This window comes from Cyprinodon tularosa, unplaced genomic scaffold, assembly GCF_016077235.1.
Source record: "Cyprinodon tularosa strain WSP-4 unplaced genomic scaffold, ASM1607723v1 ctg27, whole genome shotgun sequence".
NCBI lineage: Eukaryota > Metazoa > Chordata > Actinopteri > Cyprinodontiformes > Cyprinodontidae > Cyprinodon > Cyprinodon tularosa.
Window position 1 is genome coordinate 1,651,685 of NW_024038974.1, and position 21,037 is coordinate 1,672,721.

The 21,037-nt window shown below is 37.7% G+C and overlaps 1 long non-coding RNA gene across 1 annotated transcript in view; it reads left to right on the top strand.

Annotated features, from left to right (window-relative positions):
- Positions 1-7,980: 7,980 nt before the first annotated feature.
- Positions 7,981-21,037, top strand: part of LOC119786281 — a 139,655-nt gene continuing 126,598 nt past the window's right edge. The window contains exon 1 of the long non-coding RNA XR_005281167.1: positions 7,981-8,292. This is a non-coding gene — a long non-coding RNA (uncharacterized LOC119786281). The remainder of the gene's footprint in view (positions 8,293-21,037) is intronic.

The following is a 21,037-nucleotide window of genomic DNA, read 5'->3' on the forward strand; positions in this document are numbered from 1 at the left end:
AATGCATAATAAAACATGATTTTTTAATGTATCTTAAAAATGCAGAGTATATGTGATCCCTGTAGGCTTAAATCCAAAGAAATAAAAGTATGTACAAAAAGTTGAATCTGTGTATTTTATTGTCAGTATGAATAAAGCTGCTCTCTAAAGGCCTCAGAAGAGTGTTAGATAATGTTAATGAATAAAAGCATCATGGATATCCAGGAAAACAGCAGACAGATCTGAGATAAATTTGTGAAGAAATTAGAAAAATATTTAGGTTACAAAATAATGACACAATGGATCAACATCGACCTAAAGTGAAAGGTTAGGCTAGGCTAACATTAAAAAGTCAAGAAGGTCACGTAGTATGTATGCAAGGTAAAATTCTGATGTGCTACTGAAACACATTAGTGAAATTAATTACAAATAAATAAATCGTTATAGTGGAGGCAGCCATTTTAATGAAATAAACCTTGACACACATAGGGAGGCCATTATAAAACAGCAGAGGACTAATCCGATCTTAAGTGTCCTTTTATTTCTTATCTTGTTTCATTGAGTCTGTGCATGGCATTGCTTGTTATCTTTTCTCTTTGTTTTCCTTTACAATATCCTTCAATATTAATAGCTATTTTGTCCCACTATTAAACACTCTTCCAATGCCTATTTTCAGTGACTCTTTGGTTTTTCTTCATGTCTTGTTTTTTAAAAACATTTTTCTTTACAGCACTAGTGGCTAGTTTTTATGGACAGTAGGTTGTTCTGTTTCATTCTGTTTATCAATAGCAGTGATGAACCTATATAATTCTATCTAATACTGCTTTTTCCTTGTGATTTTTGTTCTTGTTCAAATGATTCGTTAACTATCATTCAGATGCATCCATACTGTACTCTACATGGATACATTTCGAGTCATCTATGTATATTTTTCTGCTCTTACACCGTATGTTATATTTTCATTTTCCTGAGAAACTAAATTAGAATTGTCAGAGCTGTAAGCTATAACTTTCAAACTGTGATAAAAAAGAATAAAGAAATTACTTCACTTTCTGTGTAATAATTCTATTAAATACATCAAGAGATGAATTTGGCTGATATTTCAAAAAGAATGATATACACTGGTATTAAAAAAAAAGAAATAAAAAAAATTGTGTTTTAACCTCATATAATCACTGAAAATTAATTGCAATCTCTGAGAAGATAACGAGCAACTGAAGGCCTTTTCTGAGCATTTTGAAATTTAGATCAAATTACAAAAAAACAACAAGCTCAAAATTCATATTTGAATCCTGGTGCATATTTACACAAGTTTCTATTTTTATTGAGGTAAACAAAAAAAGAATTGCTTCAACATTTTGGTCTTTCGCGGTTGTAAAAGAGAGAGCGAGTTCATTAAAATGCACAGAAAACAAAAGCAGTTCCTCATTGTGCAATCCAATTAGTCTGTGGCTTACATGGCCAACTAATCAACACTAGTAATTAGCCATTTTATTTCAAGTCTGTGCTCTATCCCAGCTATCAAAAAGCCCTTTGAAGTGACTCTCGAACACCCCGTGTTGTAGATTTAGATTGCAAATGAAATGCTGGTGACCATAAAGGGTTGGAGGATGTTTCCCTGTTCCCATGTTGAATGCCCTGTGGTTCAAAGGGAGACCCAGAGGCTCTCTGTCTCCTGGGATTATAAGACTCTATGAATCCTCAGTGTCCCAAAGAACTAATGCCAGTGCCTCCAGGTCTGCCATTCATTTTCACTGACACCTATGAGCTGACAAAGTTGAACAGACGATTGAAAGGAGGGATCACAGCTGCAGCTTGGTTGGCATGGCTTCAAATTGTCATTTTTTGAATTTCCAGATGTAATAACATGGGAATCTTTCTCTTTTCAGAAAGCAAAGGAAATAATACAATATCATTAAAAGAGTGCACTGCTTTGGCTCAGCTTTTGTGTTTTGAAAAAGTTAAATTCAATGGGATTCTTTAATTTTTAATACAACTTTTTGGTCAACAGAGGGCAGAGAAAGAAACAGAATAAAATTAAATGAAATTCTATGTAGTGCCCTCAGCTCCAGTGATAAAGTAACTGAGAAGATGTCACCTACAGATTACCTATTGTACAGTGAAGACAACTAATTAATTGATATTAATGACAAATTGCACTATAACCGAGTCAGAACACAGGACAGAGGACTCAGAATTCAGGCAGAACAGACAGCTGGATAATTTCAAATAGGCATTTATCCATACAGAGGCATGCTGTGGATCTGTGGTATTAGCGGCTAGGGCATCTGTACCTGAAGCTCTGTTGGAGAGAAACACAGGTTAGTGACCATGACAATCTTAGGGAGGATGTTTATCCATGAGAGTCACTTACCTGGTTTAACAGTTCAGTCCATCAGCAGAGAACGAGGTAAGATCCAGCCGATGGGCTGCCAACACGATGCGGCGGTACCACCCAGGCTGCAGCCCTGGATTACATGCAGGAATCCGAAACTAGGTCAGGGAAACAGATCAGAACAGGAAGGCTCAGAGGCCCAGGAGTCCAAAGCCAGGTCAGAGCAGGAACAGCCTGGTTCAGAGGTCCAGGAGTCCAAAGAAAGTTCAGGCAACCCCTGTAGATGCGAACAGACTACTGCGCTCAGTGGGTCAGCATCAGGAAATGAGTAACATTATGGTATTCTAAAAAACACTCTCCACTTAGATCAGATAGGAACAGACACACTCAGTGGATGAGAGGCAGAACAGGTCAGGATCATGTTATTCAGAGACATTATGATACGCTTAAAAACCCCTCTCACCACTGGCCAGCGAGAATAAGAACTAGAGCAATATTCTGGCCCTGATAGCTGGATGCAAGTACCGTAAATAGAGGCAGGTCTGTCTTGCCTAAAAAAAATATGCAAACAGCTGGAGAAGGCATCTTGATCAGATGAACCCAGACTAAAGTTTTAGTTTAGCTGCATTGAATATCTCCAAGATAAGTTGAGGAACTGTCACAGCCCTACAAATACCTATTTTAAATTGGGGTAGGCTAAAATATGGTGGATATGGCGGCAGTCTCCTCACCTGTAATGGTGGCTTTCTCGATTCTGCAGGTGTGCAAAGCCTGACATGAAGCAGTGCAATCTCGAGAACGGCACCATGTTGACAAAAAGTTTAATCAGTTTGGCATTGGGCTAGCCAGTCAGATTGCTATGCTGCTCATGGTGGCTGAGACCAGGTGATTCGGATCCCAAAATGTGGGTGTGGTAAATGTCTTGGTAAGGAAGCAGATGTCATACAGGGCATCGCTGTCAGTGCAGTCTCTCTCATCAGTCTTCCTTACCAGCTGGTGAAGAGAAAGACTGGCATTATACAGTAGGGCGTCACCACAGTGTCTGACACCTGCCACAGAGACCTAAAAAGCCTTGCGTTTAGATTTAATGTACACATGCGAGCAGCAAGGAATATGATAAATTCCTAGATTCCTTATATGTTTGATGTTTTGGGTAAAGTACCAATCTGGCCTCAAAGAGATATCATTATGCGAAACATGCAAGGAAGCAACAAAGCAGACTACTCCTCCACATTCATGATTTTAGATAGCACAGAGCCGAAAATAGAAAATCCAATGTCACTGGTGTTACAAAGCTAGTGTTTTTCAAATGACAAAATCACTAAAATCCTACAGTCATAGTTGACTGTGAACCGTGTGGCGCTGTCATTTTTCCATCTACCCTTTTCACAGGATCCTCACACTGTTAGAAATGTTTATAGACAGTGGGTATTTGCAAAGAGGGGATGGCATAATGGCTGGTAAGAACATTTTAAATGATGAATGCAAACAATCTATGGGGTGAAATTAGTTTAAAATAAATAAAAAAAATGTAGAAATAAAGACTTATTCAAAAAACTCTTCCAATTCACCACATCTAAATTTCATGAAATGTTTCATTGTGATATATGGATGCAAAAAAGAAAATCAAATAATTTTCTTAGATTCTCATGGAACAATTTTTGCACACAAATGCTAATGTTCAAATGTATTCTTTTTATTTAAAGAAAAATAATATGTGTTGTGCAAATGACTAATTTTGCATGCAAGAATTGAATTCTGCATGTGTGCACCCAAGGAGTGAGGATACTTTGAGACTCTTATACCACATTTTGATACTCAAATGCAAAGATAGATCATCGCTGATTAAACTAGTTTCACATGGTCACCAGTAGGGGGTAGTGCATACAAATTGTACAGGAAGTTAATTTCCCAGGCAAAGAGGGGAAAAGAACATGAGACTGATGAACTTAAGAATTCATGAATCAGGATGGCTATGACAGTCCCGAACCTATACACTAACTCTTATATAGTGCTCTATATAGAGATTATGTCATTTTTTAACAAAAAGTTTTCCAAAAATGAAACTTGAAAAGTATTTTCAAGGTGCTTGTGTTTTTCTTTTCTTTGGAGATAACAACTGAATGTAGATCATAAAGTGCAGTTCATCATTTTGGGCTGAGATTGTACATCTGTTAGGTTTCACCAGTTTTTATCTGGTAAAACATCTGTTTACCAGATTTCATGCTTTTTATTTTGTTATTGCTGCATTTCACGAACTAAGGCTGAATCAAATCACATGAACAAATTAGGTATCCTGGAGTTTGGAGTTTCTCCTAATACCTGAGATCTGACAAAATTTTACCTAAGAACTGACATTTTACCCAATACCTGACAACTGAAATCTTTTTTCCTATAAGGGCTGACAACTTTCTTCCTAATATCTGAGAATTGACAAAGATTTTTCTGAGCACTCACGACTTTTTTTCCCCAGAAATTAGAATTTCCTTAAATGTACAGCCTTCCTGTAAGTATCAAAATGCGAAACAAGAATCTCAAAAGTATCCTTGCTCCTCGAGTGACGCACAAATCCTTGCATGCAAAATTAATTATTTGCACACAATAATTTCCTTTTCTTTAAATAGTTTACATTTGAAAAATAGCATTTGTGTGGAAAACATGTGACTTAAGAATCTTACATTTTGAAAAAGTTTTGAATATATGTTTATTTTTGCATCAATACTTCTCACTGAAATCATTATATTGAAATTTAGATGTTATAAAAAATGTTTTTGAATAAATATTTATTTCTACATTATCAAATCGTATTTAATAGTAATTTCACCCCATAACAGCCATGGTACCGTTAAACCTGCCACTATTTTCCAGATCCAAGAGGCAAATTCTGGCAGGTTGTATGTAGAGAAGGCTATTGCTAAAATAAAAAAATATATTGGACAGAAATTCCTAATACAACATGGGGAATCATAAATCACATCTTTTTTTAGTAAGCAGACTTTAAAACTTCCAGCCACGCATGCTTAAGGGACAGTAGTAGCATCAGTTATTATATCACAGTGCTTACCCTTTAACCTACAGTTAAGCTTTTTGCTAACATAACCTGTAGAAGGTGTTAGAAATAAAGCGTTCTGGATACTATGTGGCTCAGATCTCAATGCAGTTACAGTAGTTCTACATCACTGTATATGTCACCCAACAATGTTTTTTTTCTCTTATTTTTCAAAATGACATAAGCATTTCTTAGGATACGGTATGTATTATTGAATTTTTATGAAGCATCAATGAACCTGAGGGGGGAAATATTTAGCAGAACAGCAAGGCGTGGTACTCAGTAATGACTTTCTTGGTCAAATCTTCTCTTCTTCATCTCACCTGGTGGCTGAAACTGCAACCCACAGCATACTCCCTGCCTCCAATATCAACTTCTGGTGCAGAGGCATCTGCAATGTACTTTATGGGTGCATCCAACATCTCCACCAGCAGATCATACACTCCTGCTCCTTCCTCTTTCCGTTGACAAATACATTCAGGGGTGGATCATATTGATTAGGTGTCAAATGAATGTAAATTATACCTTATGTTAAATCATAGTAATATGGTTAAAACATAACAGTTTATAAGATCTATGAGTTTTTATCTAAAATTTGTCTAATTTGCTGTAACTGTTCAATAAATATTTCGAAATATAGCTATTGACTTTTTTGCACAATAGCTATCATTGATGTGTTTTTATCAAATATTTCAAGGGAAATTTTAATAATTATAAGCATTTAAATTATTTAGTAACTTCAAAACACACGTATATATCTATAAAAAGTATTGGATCAGTATCACTGATACTAGCCTGTATTTTACCCAGAATTGGATTGGATGGACTGTCTCTTACAACTGGCCACACACACAAAATATTTTTAATAAAAGAATTCCCATTCTTTAAAGCTGACAAAAGTCAGCAAGCTTTTTCCGGAAAAAAAGAAAAAAAAGTGTCCTATAGCTTTGTATTGTTGCTGAAAATAGATCAAAATATTTTTGTTGATGTACATTAGGACATGTAAGTCCAGAAGGCCATCATCTACCAATCGCTTTCCTAAAACAAACTAGAATGATTTATCAAAGTTAATTTATCATTAAGAAAATATAGAAAATAACAATACATTTTGCCCCATGAGTACTTTCAATGTAAAATCTAAATTAGATAAAGTATAGTTTACGGTTGTAACAGAAAAAAAAAAATGAAAGGATTTTTGCAACAATCACAAACAAATATCAGGAATAATTAATCCATTTATGTTTATAGGAATTTCTGAATTCCTGATCCTTTTTCTACTAGTACTTTTCGCATTTCCCAATCCCTATTTAACTGAGACATCCACACACATGAATGAGACGTGGATGGTTTTGGTGGTCAGCTGCACAAGGCAAAAACCTCTGTAAACAAACAGATGACAAACAGTTTGAGCGCAACCATCACAGCACTGTTCTCTAAAGAAAACCTTTCATTTTATTGCACAATAGCAGTTGTCTCCGAAGCCCAAACAGTTTAGAAGTAATTACCAGTGTTTTCCCCAGAAGGTGATTACTTTGCCACACTTGGCAGCCATTGTCACCATCCGTGCACCACACTCATCAGCCTCACAAAGAGGAAATAAGTGCTCGATTGATGATGAGCCTTCTGTGGTTTTGGGGAGAATTTAAAAGTACTTGTATGCAGCTCATTCAGGAGATTAACTTGCAATAAGGGCTACCTGCCACGGACACATTCCCTGTATTCATGGTGCGGGCACAAAGACTTTTTAAGAGGGGCACAGCTGCATGAAAGCAATTGGTGAATGGGGATAATGGTCACAAAAGACAACAAACCTCAAGTGTAAAGAAATAAAGTGTTTTTTAAGATCGTAGGCTTCCATTCAATGGCCAGACCATTCCTTCTTTTGACCATTGAGCATCCGGCCACTCCATCACCCAAAGCCTCAATCTAATTATTTTAGGACAAGACATGTTATGGTGCAAAGTGGCAATGAGAGAGTACTCCGGAGCAAAGAGTGTTTTAATTCAATCTCTCTATTTGACAGGTTCCCCTTCAAATGGACGTCACACACCAGTTGACTGGCACAATCAGGAAGCTCCTGGCGCGGCGTGTTGGGGCCCCCTTTTTGGCAGCGGTCAACAGCATGTAAATTGGGCACACTTGACAATATAAGTAAATGTAGAAATAGATATAAGCAAATGACTTATTCACTGTGTGTGTTTTTGTAGAGGAAGAGGACTGTGTAAAAGAGGTTGAGGTCTTTTTTTCCCTTCTTCTCCCTAGTCTGTAAATTGTCCAAATCTTCAAAGGCAGATTAGACCACAGCCACAGGGGCCCAGTCCTGATTCCATTCATTAAGCATAGAGAGAGAGGGAGACTGCATGTGTCCTTGCTTGCCTAAATGTGAAAATTGCTCATGCCATTATTTCAGATGAGAAAGTGGGAACTGAATGGATTTGCTTTATAACAGACATGGGATACCACATACAGAGAGTCGGAGGGGGGGCCAGACTTCTTTGCTTTTTGCTCACACAGTGGAAAGGCCCTGACAGGTGTGCTTTTGTATGCGTATGTCTATGTAAGGGTGAGGCAGATTGTGTGAGTGTGTTTGTGATGTGGACATGAACACACACAGAAACAAGGTGCATATGTGTGTGTTGTCGGGAGCATTAAGCCTTTCCCGTATCGTGCCGCTACTCCCTGGTGGAGAGAGAGGCCTTCTCACTCTTCTTCCTGGCCTGGACTTAGAGCTGACCAACACAAAGCTCAGACCAGTGCTGATGCTGTGCTGGAGAAAGAGTGGGAACAAGCAGGACTGAGTAAGTAAAGAGAAAATCCAATGCTAGCTAAAGGAGAAGAGAGCAGATTAATTGAGATAACTACAGTCTGTTGAATGGTGTGCTTCAAATCTTGCAAGATAATCAAATCCAGCTTCTCCCATTACTTCAAGGTAAGAATATTGCAATTTACAACTTTGATGTTTAAAACCCTTAAATGTTAACAAGTCTTAATGTTTAATTTGACCACCTTCTATATTTATCCTGACCTTTAACATCTTTGAAGTCAACGCTTTACTTTTGCGGATAATGTCAGGGTCAGTGAGTTGAGTGACATTAAAAGTTAGAGGTCACCTCAGCTGATTTAATGATCAATGTTTAGGGAGTTAAACCCAGCTCAAATCTAATCAGCCTCACTGATATTGATAAGCGTAGGTCAAAATTGATGTTTACACATTTCCTTCTTAAAATATGTTAAAACAACACGTTCCTTTAGAACTCTAACACTCCACTTTTTTTTGGTCTCAAGCATCAGTGAGGTATGCACTAAAATTTTAAGTGCAAAAAGACAATGTAACATAATATGACTTAGACAATTTAAAACTATTTTTTTTTCAGGGCATACAAACACCAAACAAAAAATATAATTAAATAAATAATATTTATTCAAAATGAAAAAAATATACTGGCATTCTATGTTAAACTTAAGTCAGGCACTAATACAGCCATCATTGTGGGAATTTCCATAAAGTCGTAAGTCCAAATAGGGAAATCGGATATTTCTCACCAACCATGACATCAAAATCCAATATGGCTGCTGCACATTTAAACATATGGATAGCTGCCGTAATACAAGTTTTTAGCATTTATGATGGTCTGTCCATCTTTCTTAATTAAAGCACCTTGCAACCTGCGAGAAAAAATGTTTAATTAGAGATAAAAAAAATACAGATTTTAATTAAAAAATGCCATCATGTCTTTTACTGCTCGTAACAGTTAGCTGAGTGCTTCAGTTTGCATATCACTGTGGTTTCCCACATTCCAGTAGGAATATGATAAAGTTGGATTTGATGCATTTTCTTCCAGATCCATGCTCCTATTTAGTGGTAGATGAAATAATGCATAAGTACCAACTAACACTGTTTATTTGATATTCTTTTGACCACTTTTGTTTTAAGGAGTTATCCAAACATTACCCTTTGCATTTCCACTATGTATAAGCAAAGCAAAGATCAATCTGCTGGAACAATTTTTTGGCATTTTGTGGTTATTATATCTATAACACAAATAATTATCTTCTGTTTTCCTTATATATGGTACAAAAAAATGATTTCTTCTGAAGCCGGGAGATTTTAAAATGCAAGGTATGACTATGAGGTGGGACTATGGAAAAATCACAAACCTTCAATTATTAATGTTCTCCTGGCCTGGCTTGTCAGTTTTGTGGACGGCCATGTCATTGCGGCAGCATTGAAGGAACAGCAAAAATTGAATACTCAGGTGGAGCTATCTGCTGACAGACCAGTTGCATAAGCTTCATGTAAGCTTTGTAAAAAAGTGGCCACAATATATACATTACGGCTAGAAAAAATAAATAAAATATATATAAATATATATATTTTTATATATATGTCTATATATATATGTATATATAGACAGTTATGTTTTCTATTGATTGCAGACAGGTGTATTTTCTTATTTGGCCACTAGATGTCAGGGCTTGACAAACAACTGCACCCTTCCCCACCTCCCATCTATTGCCACCTGAGGGGTAAACTTGTGAGTGGCCTACACATGGTATGACAGCTTCCCCAGGAAGCTCGGGTGACATTTGCCTCACTTAATGACACAAGCTAATTAATCATTAGCCTTCCCAGAGGTATTGCTGTTAGAGAGGCTTTGTCGTGCTTCGCCACAGTAGGAGGTCCCAGCCTCAACATGTTATGTATGCATAACTGCCTCATCCCACGCAGCAACATCTTAATTCTCACACGTTTAGCTAGTTTGACTAAGCCGCACTAGTTCTTTTTCAGCCCCTCCATCCTTGCGAAGCCTGTTTACCTGCATTTATCTCAGCCTGTTGCATGCATAACTCTCTTGAGTCTCTATAAGTTGGGACTTGTGATGTGATTGGCAAAAATAGTGAAGAGGATTTATTTTACTGATGGTTGATTGAACAGAAAAGAAGATTGGGGTTTAGATTTGCTACATCGGTGCCTTTAATCACATCACTTTGTCAAGGCCCAGTGGACCCTTTCATGTAGCTGATACTCTCCGGGTGTTTACAGGCTGTACCCCTGTAGTTTTTTTAAATAAAAGCCTTTATTGTCTCTCCTTTCGAAGTGGTCAATGCTCAAACTTTCTGAGAATACTAAAATCTTCTTTACAGATGATGCACCTTTAAACCTTTAAAAAATAATTGAGCACATATAAGCTACCCCGGCAAATCTGTGAAAGTCCTTAATGAATTATGGAAAGAATGAAGTGTGCCCTCAGTACAGGTTTGTGCCCCTTCACCATCATTACTGCTTCTCCTGCTGGGTTTCAGGCTTGTTTTTGGACACACCAAACCCACTTGGCAAGTAGCAGGGAGCGCTAGGTGATGCGTGGTGGTTCTCTCCTCTCAGTGGAGAGGACTGTGGGTTAGTGCATATGTGTATGAGGCCATTGGGGCCATGTGCTGATGAGGGCCTGGACTACAGGAGGCCTTTGAAAAATGTTAAAGGTTTCAGGATGAGACTCAGGAAACCCTTGGGATATCATGATCCCTGACACCTGCTAGCTGACCCCTGTGCTTTGTTGTATGACCTAAGGACGGTGCATACATGTGAAGAGATTGGATGTCAGAACTAATCTCTAAAACATTTTACTTTATTTGGCTGCACTTTGTTGGGCCAACCCACTAAATTATTTGTACAAACTTTAGTTTTTAAACTAATTTCCATTGCGATAAATTACGCTTAATAAACTTAAGATTTACTTTCTTAAGTGGATCTACGTTTTTCTCAATAGTAACCTACAACTTCCTTTTTCCCTAAGGAAGAAATGTGAATGCCATTGTTTAAAATGGGATGCACAATAATGCATGTTTTTAAAGCAAGGAAGAATTGTTGATATTCATATGCCAATAGAAAACTACTTTTAGAAACTATATAACCCAGTTTGGGAAAGCAGCCCTTATGTAATTACATAAAAGTAATATATAGTCAAATTAATTAAAACCATTAAAATTACTGCAACCGATATAAGATGATAAAAAAACAAAACCTAGTAAAATTGCACTGTTTGAGATCTGCAGCAGGAAGTAGTACCTTGAGGGTACTAAATCTCCATAGCAACCATTTATTTGGTGAATATCTTTGTTGCTACATAGCTTATCACTATTTGGTGAGGCTCTATCAGTTCTATAATGTGCGATTTAATAAGAATGAACAAATACATTTTGTCTGTCAGAATTTGTACTTAGCAAAAACGATGGATGAGTTTAGCTTTTGCTGCTTCACATGAAAAAAGTATAGTTTATATTTACAGTGAGGTAAACTGAGGTCAAACAAAAAGCAGAGTCTCCCAGTATAGTTAACCTACAAAGATGACAATGACTGGAATACATTTACATGCTGGTAATGTCCCCACACCATGTCACCTTGATGAGGTCTAACGTGATTTTGATTTCCTTTGTCACTCATAAAGTCTTTTGTGCACGACATCTAAGCCTTGACCTTGCCGATACAGACACCATATTTTACCCATTCTTAGCAGGAGGCCTTTGGTCATAAAACATGAAGAGAGAACAAGAAGTTACCATTTCACGGCTACAGCAGCCTCTGCTGAACCTTTAAGATGCAAAGGCAGATCTGTTGCCTCACTTGCCTCTGTCTTCTGTCTAAAAAAAAAAAAAAAAACTGCCGGGGCGTGCCCCTCCTGAGGGAGTCCCATTGACAGGCTTAAAGTGATGGCGCCACCCTTTCCTCCTTACCTTTCACTGTTTGCTGTCAGCCGTACGCACGCATGTACCCACCTGCTCGCAAAGACATAAACACATACGAGGGAAGAAGCCTGTGCCTATGTACCTGACACTGGCAGCCTCTGTGCCTTGGAACATATTTAACAATGCACACTCAACAACTATCCAATCTCAGCAGGAGACTGCAGGAAACAGATGAGAACCAGTCAGGTTGATCAGGAAAACCACTGCCTGCCTATAGGTGCATTGTGCTGTGCAGAGTTTACCAACCTCTGGGCTTATGAAGAGTTAATCAACATCGTTTTTTCTAAAAAGCAGAGAGGTGGAGATAAAAGAGCCTGAGCCAGTGTAAGAAAACTTTTTATAAGAAGTAATAGGTTTCTAAGTACAACCATTTCAAATGATAAAACCAGACAGACAGACAGACAGACCCACCCAATACTCGTTAAAGCCTCTCTCTCTCTCTAAAGACAATAAATTAGAATTGGATTTCCAATATTAAAAAATAATTTATTGCTACCCATGGTGATGTATTCGCATGTGTGCAAAGATGAGACAGACAGACAGACAGACAGACAGACAGACAGACAGACAGACAGACAGACAGACAGACAGATAGATAGATAGATAGATAGATAGATAGATAGATAGATAGATAGGATAGATAGATAGGATAAGGATTTGGTTCTGCATTTCAAGAAGACCTGAAAGGGTCTGGGCAGCTGATACACTGACAACAAGTCTGTAATGTATTTTGTTGCAAAGCCATTTGGCGATTCACAGACTAACAGAAGAATTTAATTCAATTTAATTCAATTTCAATTCAGTTTATTTAACACATGTCATCATTTTTAAAGGTCTGTTCTTTAAGATCTAGGGAGCTAGTGTAATGACTAGTTAGAATCAGAATCCCGAATTACAAAAGTTTTTAATATTGTGTAATTATCAAGGCAATTATGGACATTTTTCACAGCTTCTGTAATTAAATCTGTATATTCTTGGGATATATTTGATACTGATATTCCTTCTGTGTACTGCTACATTAAGCCCCAGTTGTATTTAGAGACCATAGTTTCACCATTAAACCTAACAAAACTGCAAAATAGTAGAGGGGGGTGGATGGCAGCTAGGCCGGCTTCATCAAGCTATTTTGGCACTGGTCTGTAAACCTTTAAGATAACTTTCTTCTTTACAGCACGTAAAAGTGAATCAAACTTTTCTGCTCTCACAGTTTAGCATTTGCAGTTTCCTTGTGGCAGCCCTTTCATCGTTTCAGGGGTGGGGCCTGAGTATTTCATGTGATTCTCTATCTCCAAAAAACCCCACAATTACATCTGGCACAACTCTGCATGAAGTAACGCTTTATAAGCCTTTGTACATCCCGCTTTGAAGAACCGCGGCCTTCTATAAGTTTGCGTTTTTGTCCCCCTCCACCCCTCTGTTGTACAGACACCCCCCCTTTATTCCATCCCATCCCCCCAGCTTGAGACAGAAGACAGAATGTGATGTGTCATCTCCCCTCAGCACACAAAGCCTCAGTGCATTGGACACACCTTGGACGGCACAAAGGATGAAAAGCACGACGAGGCTTGGACACGCAAGACCACGCTGCCAAGCCCGATAAAGACGCTTCAAAAGTCGAGCAGCATACACTGGCCTTCTTCCTCGCTGCTCTTTTTCTCTCTCTCAATCCCTTGGCCTTGCATTAGGAGAGAAAAAAATCTAACAAAAAATAGGCCAACTGAGTAAAAAGATAATTTCCTCTCATCCGCTTTTACCCATATGAGATCTATGAATATAGTTTTATACATAGGAGCTTGTAGTGGTGTCCACAGCGGCCTAAACAGACTAAACGTACATGTACACACCGAGATTAAAATTTTGTGTTTGCCTGCCTGATCCGAGGATTAACCAAAAAACATTTGGACTTTAAAGCAGCCCATAAATTAAGTCTATCAGCTGTTTCTATTTGCATTATCAGTGAAGTCAGACAAATACCATGGAAGATGTCACTCTTTTACTGTTGACACCTTTTTAAATATAGTCTCACTTATAAAGATATGGTAAAAACTGATAATATAAACTTTTTTTTTAAAATAATGTAGCTAAAAATTATATTTTTCTCCCTCATCATTTTATCTTATTAGTGAACAAAAGTGTCCTGGTATCATAACATACGACTTTTCACCAGTAGCACCCTCCTCTTTCCTCTAGCTTTGCTCTCTCCCCTGCGCTGCCACATCGAAACAGATGGCGTTTTATGCCGGGCACAATCAAGACTATTCAGCGTCAGGCTGGGCAGGCCCTCCCCACCTGTGTTCAGCCCAATCATAACCTAATGAACACATTGGGAGCAGTCTGTTCCAAATTACTCCCAGTTGGAGACAGGGCCACAGGTAACCCTCCCCATCACACTTTGCCCCTTTCTCCACACCTTCCCTCCTTTGCTACAGTTGCCTGGCCCACCCGGCTGAACCAATATTGGCTCCAGTGCTCAGACCCCAGTTCTGACTCCTAATCAAATCAAGATTCATATCTGTGTGCTGTCAGCATACCTACACACAGCTCAGGGAGGGAGTGTATGCGGTGCAGGCGTATAAGTTACACATGGGGAGATGTAGATTGACAGCTGAAGTGTTCATGTGGTTGACTGGAATTGGTTTTATTTGATATAACTCTAGGAGCTGTTTTTTCAGGGTAATATATATAGCTGAGCTTTCACTATTAATTGTCTACCCACCTGTGAAAGACCACACTGATAAAGGACCATTATACGCCCTTAAAAGAGACTTAACCACATCACTGCTTCCTACAGTGCTGGTAAAAAGTTTACAGAAACTCATTATGGGCATGAATGTCAATCTTGGGCCTTTAACATTAATCTGATCTGTTCTTATTACCAGGTTCCGTTTATCATATGACAAACAGCTTAAAAAGCAAACAATTTCGAATCTAATATAATGAAATCTTTAAACACAGGCTCTTATCTATACATACTTTACCATTAATATATAATTTAATGTCTCTTGTCATCCCAACCAAAAGATTTTCTAACAGGGTTCTGACATCATTTTGACTGAACACTCTTCTTGACAGACTTAGTGAAGTTATTTCAGATTTTCTGGCTTCCTAAAATGAACCTTACTTTGAGGTCGGGCCAATTCTAGAAGCTTAATGTGTGTCTGCTTTAAATATTCTAAAGCTGTTTTTCGGACATTTTCCTTTTGGAACTCAAAACTGGGTCTAAGTTTCAATCTTCTAAACCACACTGTCACCCTCAGATAAAAGGAAATGGGTTCCAAAACAACTCTGGCACCACCTCTTAACGTTGCATTAACTGGAAACTATTGGAGTAAAAGAGAAGCCAATTTAAAATAAGCTTGGACTGAGAGGAAGCCAAACCAGGAAAAAATGCCTTCTGGATAAAGATTTTATAGTCAGACTAGAATAAAAACTATAATTATTCCGCCAAAATGGCAATATGTGTTAAAAGTAGTCCTAATGAGGCTTTGAAAACCAAGAAGAACATGCCACCTGTCAAAGATGCAGATGCTGGTTGTGTTTCATGATGAGGGCCTGCTTCCTGCCAGTAGTGCAAGTACACAGCCTTAGTTTTTTTCTTACCTTCTTCTGACCTTCTCACATTTTATTGAGCATAATAACATTCTCTTACCAGCTTTTGCAGCGAAATAAGCCCATCTTTAAAACGCAGAACCCTTCTCCTTCTGGAACACTGTGGCTATTTGTCCTTTCATATCGTTGTTTCACTTATTTTTTTCAATAATATTTCAAACCATTGTAATGTTACTGTATATGGACTTCTAAATGTGAAGATAGTAATGCAAAAATTACGCCTTGTACACCTTCTGTAAAATTGCATTAGTAAAACAATTTGGAAATAGTTTTATTATAAAACCTAAGATGAAACTGTACATGATGGATATAACTATATTCGAATCTACATGGACATTTCGGAGCAGATCCTTTAAGACAAGCTCAAACCTCGAGGGTCGCTGTGCTGCAGGCTTTAGAGGTTTGCTTCAGCAGAGCTGATTTCCATGGATAGCTGATTAACAGGTATTTACTGAATGGCAATCACCAGAATCAGCTGTGCTAAAGAAGGGAAACCTCTGAAACCTGCAGGACAGCGGCCCTCGAGGTCCAACTTTGAGCAGGCCTGCTCTAAGCTTTATGAAACCATTCCACCATAAAGCGAAGTCTAAATATATCTCTTAAACCCCAAATTGGTACTGTATTCATTTCAACATTGATAAACTGTAAACGTCTCACCTTAACTGCATTTATTTCAGGTTTAATTGCAATAGTTTCAATGTTTTTGAGAATATACCAATGAGGAAATTATATATTTTTTTTACTTAAAAAAAACTGAGCATACTTGTATCTATAAGGCTATATGCTGTTTTCTTGTTGATGTGTGTCAGAACAATCTAAAGGGCAGTTGTGGGTAGTAGGCATTTGACACCAGAAGTGTGCTGTACTTAAGAGGCGCTGACATTCTGATACACCCTGCAACATCCCTCGGGGGCAAAAGAATGAAACCAGGGCGCATGACTCGTCATGTCCCATCAATCGCCATTGGATCCCAGTAAGCACAGGCCAACTAGCAGCTGCCGCTTGGGTGTCCATCATTGGTTTCGACAGGAGTTCTGCCCCACTGGCTGCCCTTCTTCACTGTCCCTCTGGTCAATCTGCACCTCAATTGGCCCTGTGCTGGTGGGTGATGCCTGCTCCTTCTGTTGCATGTCAAAAAGAGCCAGGAGCCACAGAGGAAGTGCAAATATCCTCTAATAGCCTTGATCCAGATGGATGCGCCAATAACAATAGACCCCGTGCCTGAGTTTTGGTTTTTTTTTGTGAATGAGAAACACACAGGGGCCACCACAATAACACACCAAAATTATGCATGCGGGGCAAGTACCATTGACATGTTAAAGAGCACAGGCAGTTGCTATGATAATTAAGTTAGCTCATTCCAAGACAGAGAGCTCTTTTCTCTTAAACATGTCTTTAAAGGCACTTTGGTCACATAAGGCAGGCTTTAAGACAATTGCTTTATGAGATGGATATAATGGAAATAATGGATTCGAAACATCACAATCTCCCCAGTCTTTTGACTAACATAAGGACGAATATTGACCCAAAGACAGAATGCTGATTGATGGAAGTGCTATAGAAGTTTGCTTTGTGGTTTCTTCCATAGGATGGTTCAACACAGGGGCCAATTAGGGCCCCTGGAACTGTAGAACCAGACCTGGACCCTGTTATGGACCCTCTACACAAAATACTGAATCAGTTTGGTATTAAGATTTGGCATTGACACCGAACTTACCTCCCTTGGATTAAAGACATTTTACTTATAAAGTGGAAATTTTTTAAATCTTTATAATTTAACTTTATCAATGATTTGAAAATTATGGTGTTGTAGTTGTAGCTTCTGTTGCAATTATTTGGGTTTTCAATTTTCATCTGCTAAAGTCATGTAGCTGCAATTTGCATCTCCAGATCCACAAGTAGCTTTATGTCTTTATAGCTCCCTTTTTATATTAAACAATTAACTATTGGGATTTTTTGTATATTTTTTAAATTTGGTCTTATTTTATGCCCTCATAAAAAAAAACCCCAAAACAAAACAACAACAAAAAACTGGTCCCAATCAAATCCCCGATCCCTGTGGTAAAGTTGGTCTAGAATCACAACTGGTTTCTTCCTGTTATTAAGGAAAGTGACACTTTGAGTATCTGACAAATTCTTATACTACATTATTTTGAATCATTATTAATTCCTTGAAAGGGTAAAGAAAGGAATTTGGGCTTGAATCAATACTCTTTTTTTTTATTACACTGTAATACCACACTTGCTAAGAGTAAAGAATGATGTTCTTAAGCAAACAACACCGATGGCATCCCGTACAACTCTTAATGAGCTGTACGGGATGCCATCGGTGTTGTTGTTTTCTTAAGAACTTTTAACGGGGATGTTTGGTTACATCAAGGGGTCTCTGATCACCTTTCCACCTCCATAGGGTCACAGTCAGAGTGGCAACTTTGTGTACCGCTGGGGCATGTTTGGCCAGTAAAGTAAAACCAGGAAGCCTTTGAAATTTAACCAAAGCCTTTTTAAGTGAGAGGTTGGAAGTTCACTCCTATTTGGGAGTCTCCAAAGCTTTCTTTTCGGACACACTGAGCTAGGTCAGAGACATCAGAAGGCAGTTTCTTCCTGCAATTTATGTAGCTGCAAGACGAACTAAGAGTCAAAGTGTCTGAAGTGCAAGTTAGTCTTTCTGAATATTAAAATCTTTTCTGATAATGAGAAAATAACTATACAGTAAAATAATTATTTTGAATTATTTCATGATGCTAATTTAAATATTTTTAAAATTTTTTTAAATCTAAAAAAATTATGTGTGAATCCCTCTGTATTAAGATACCTCTAAATGATGCACGACTTCAGCAGTTCTATTAAAGCTTGAATGGTCTGTAATAAAACGGAAGAGGCAACCCAGGCCGGCTATGGAGAAGTCCCATGCAAGGTTAGGTTGTAAAACATCATCCAAAGAGTTTACCATCTAATAGAGCAATCCATAATTTGAAAACTTAAATAGAATGGGTCGACTGCAAATCTGTCTGTTACATAAAAAAAAAAACAAGACAAAAGTTGAGTTTAAAAGGAAGCAATGGGATCTTGGCCACAAGGTATACAATAAAAAATTACAGGCACACAGTTTAATAAAGCTCTTTTCTACTTGTAATTCTAGTTTACATTTTCTAGCATTTATAGTGTAAACTTTATTTACTGTGTGTAAATTTTCTTATTAGTTTAATTTCTAAAGACGATCTTGGAGTGGATAACAGTATATCTCTACCTTTGCCATATTCTACAAAGTACTGTGTCAGAAAGCCTTCATACAATTTCAATTTACAAATTCTATTTTTTTTCTTTGCAGATCATAGTGGCAATGTATAGTAATTTGTTTAATACACCACAGAACATCCCAACAAAATGCAAAAATATTTTTTGAGCATGAGAAATTACAAAGAACATTAAAGGATACAAATACTTGTATGTTTCCCAGATGATAGAAAAAAATGTTTTAATGAATCAGTTTGTACATGAAAAACAAGCCTTTATTGGTCATTAGTCTGTTTATTTAAAGCATGCTTCAATGCTTGAACCATGTGTGTGTGCTGCCACATTAACTTTGCATGTTTTAACTAATTGGTGACAAGCTGCTATGACAAGCAGGCACTGAGTGAAAAGATTTCAAAATGCGACTCTTGCACTTTCAAGGCAGGTCTTCTGTTTTAACAAGATGCTAGTTAATGGTTGTGCTTTTATGGTGGTGGCCGCATGTATAATTAAACTGCTGTAGTATTTGTTATAAAAAATCCCCAGGGGTGCAGGAAATGTTGCAGGAGCCAATTTTACTCTGAGCTGTGGAAAATTAAAATCGTCAAACCTCATACTGTTGTTTTGACATCATTCCAATGTTTATGGATTTTCCTGTGTGTGGTTGAGGTTTTGCTATTAAGCGCCTCACCTTGTGTTTGTTGGGTGAACAAAGGTTGCAATGTTTGCACAATGCTGATTGTCCCTTCTGGGAGGTCTAGCCTCCAGTGCTACTTGTTGAGAAACATATGAATGTCTAGTCTTTACCTAAATTGCTTTTAAAGCATAAACCTCTATTAATGATATTCTATTAATATATGGCCCATGATGCTTCCAGACTGAATAATCCACGCAAATATAAGCACTGACCCTGGAAGTCACAACATCTCTAAAGTTTAAGTTTTATGTAAGATGTTAAGGTACACCAATCAAGCATTCTGGTCACTATTTTGTAAGGCTGCATTTGTGTGAGAGAGAGCAGTATGTCTTACAGCTCTGCATGATTTTAATAATATTTCACAAAAAAGGCAAAAATTCCCATAATGGTGACTGAAATCAACATAATATAACAGAAGGCTACTTTTCTGGACTTGCTGCAGCTTCCTGTTCTCTGCTGAAGCCTCCCTTTTGTGGTGATACGAGTACACAGCGGCAGGCATCTGTAGAAAATACATTTTCTGTTTTTTGGAAGCTCAATGGATGTTCTGTTAATGTATGGCCCAAACATTCATGAATACCTTTTGCTGGATTGTGTTTCACTGTGGGAACACAGAGTCCTTCCTTTGGCTCAAACTATCATACTAAATACAAATGCAATAAATTGAATATTTATTGTGAGCATCATTGGAAAAATACATTTTCTTTTATATTCTTACATTTCTCTGCTACAGAAACCGGAATTATTAGTCAAATTGCATCTGAAAATAATACTTTCATCTTTGAAGAAGATTTCTCCAGTTTCTGTATTGTCTCTGTATTAGTTTTAAACACCTCTCTTATTCTAAAGAAACCCAATGCTAGTTTCCTTTAATCAAGGATAACTTCCGCACTATAAAGTGTTATCATCACAACAGCTTGGCAGCATTTGGAAAAAAGATAAGATTTTTTCTTGCTGTCTGGTCCAATTGCTTATCAGGCTTAGTCAAGGGTAAACCCCTCTGACTAATCACCACATGATTTCCAAGAGTATTTCCAGCAACATGACATTTGCACTGAAATCTAAGTATGATAACTGGAATTATAATTTTGGAAGGAGTCACTCATGACTTTTTACTCAGAGAAATCATTGTGACAAAAAAAAAAAGACCCCCAAAAACGAAATTAAGCAGCACTTCATTTTTCTTTATTGAGCGAAGCAAAACGTATTAAGAATTAATCACTGACAAGGATTACTGAAGTTTAAGGGGACAGCTTGTTGGCATAATGTAATGCACTCCAGACATTGCTTAGATAACTGATGTCAGATTTACCTGCTTGGCCCCGGTGATATCTATGGTGATGAGCCGGGGTGTTATAGTCTTGATCTCACCTCTACAGCGCCAGTTCCC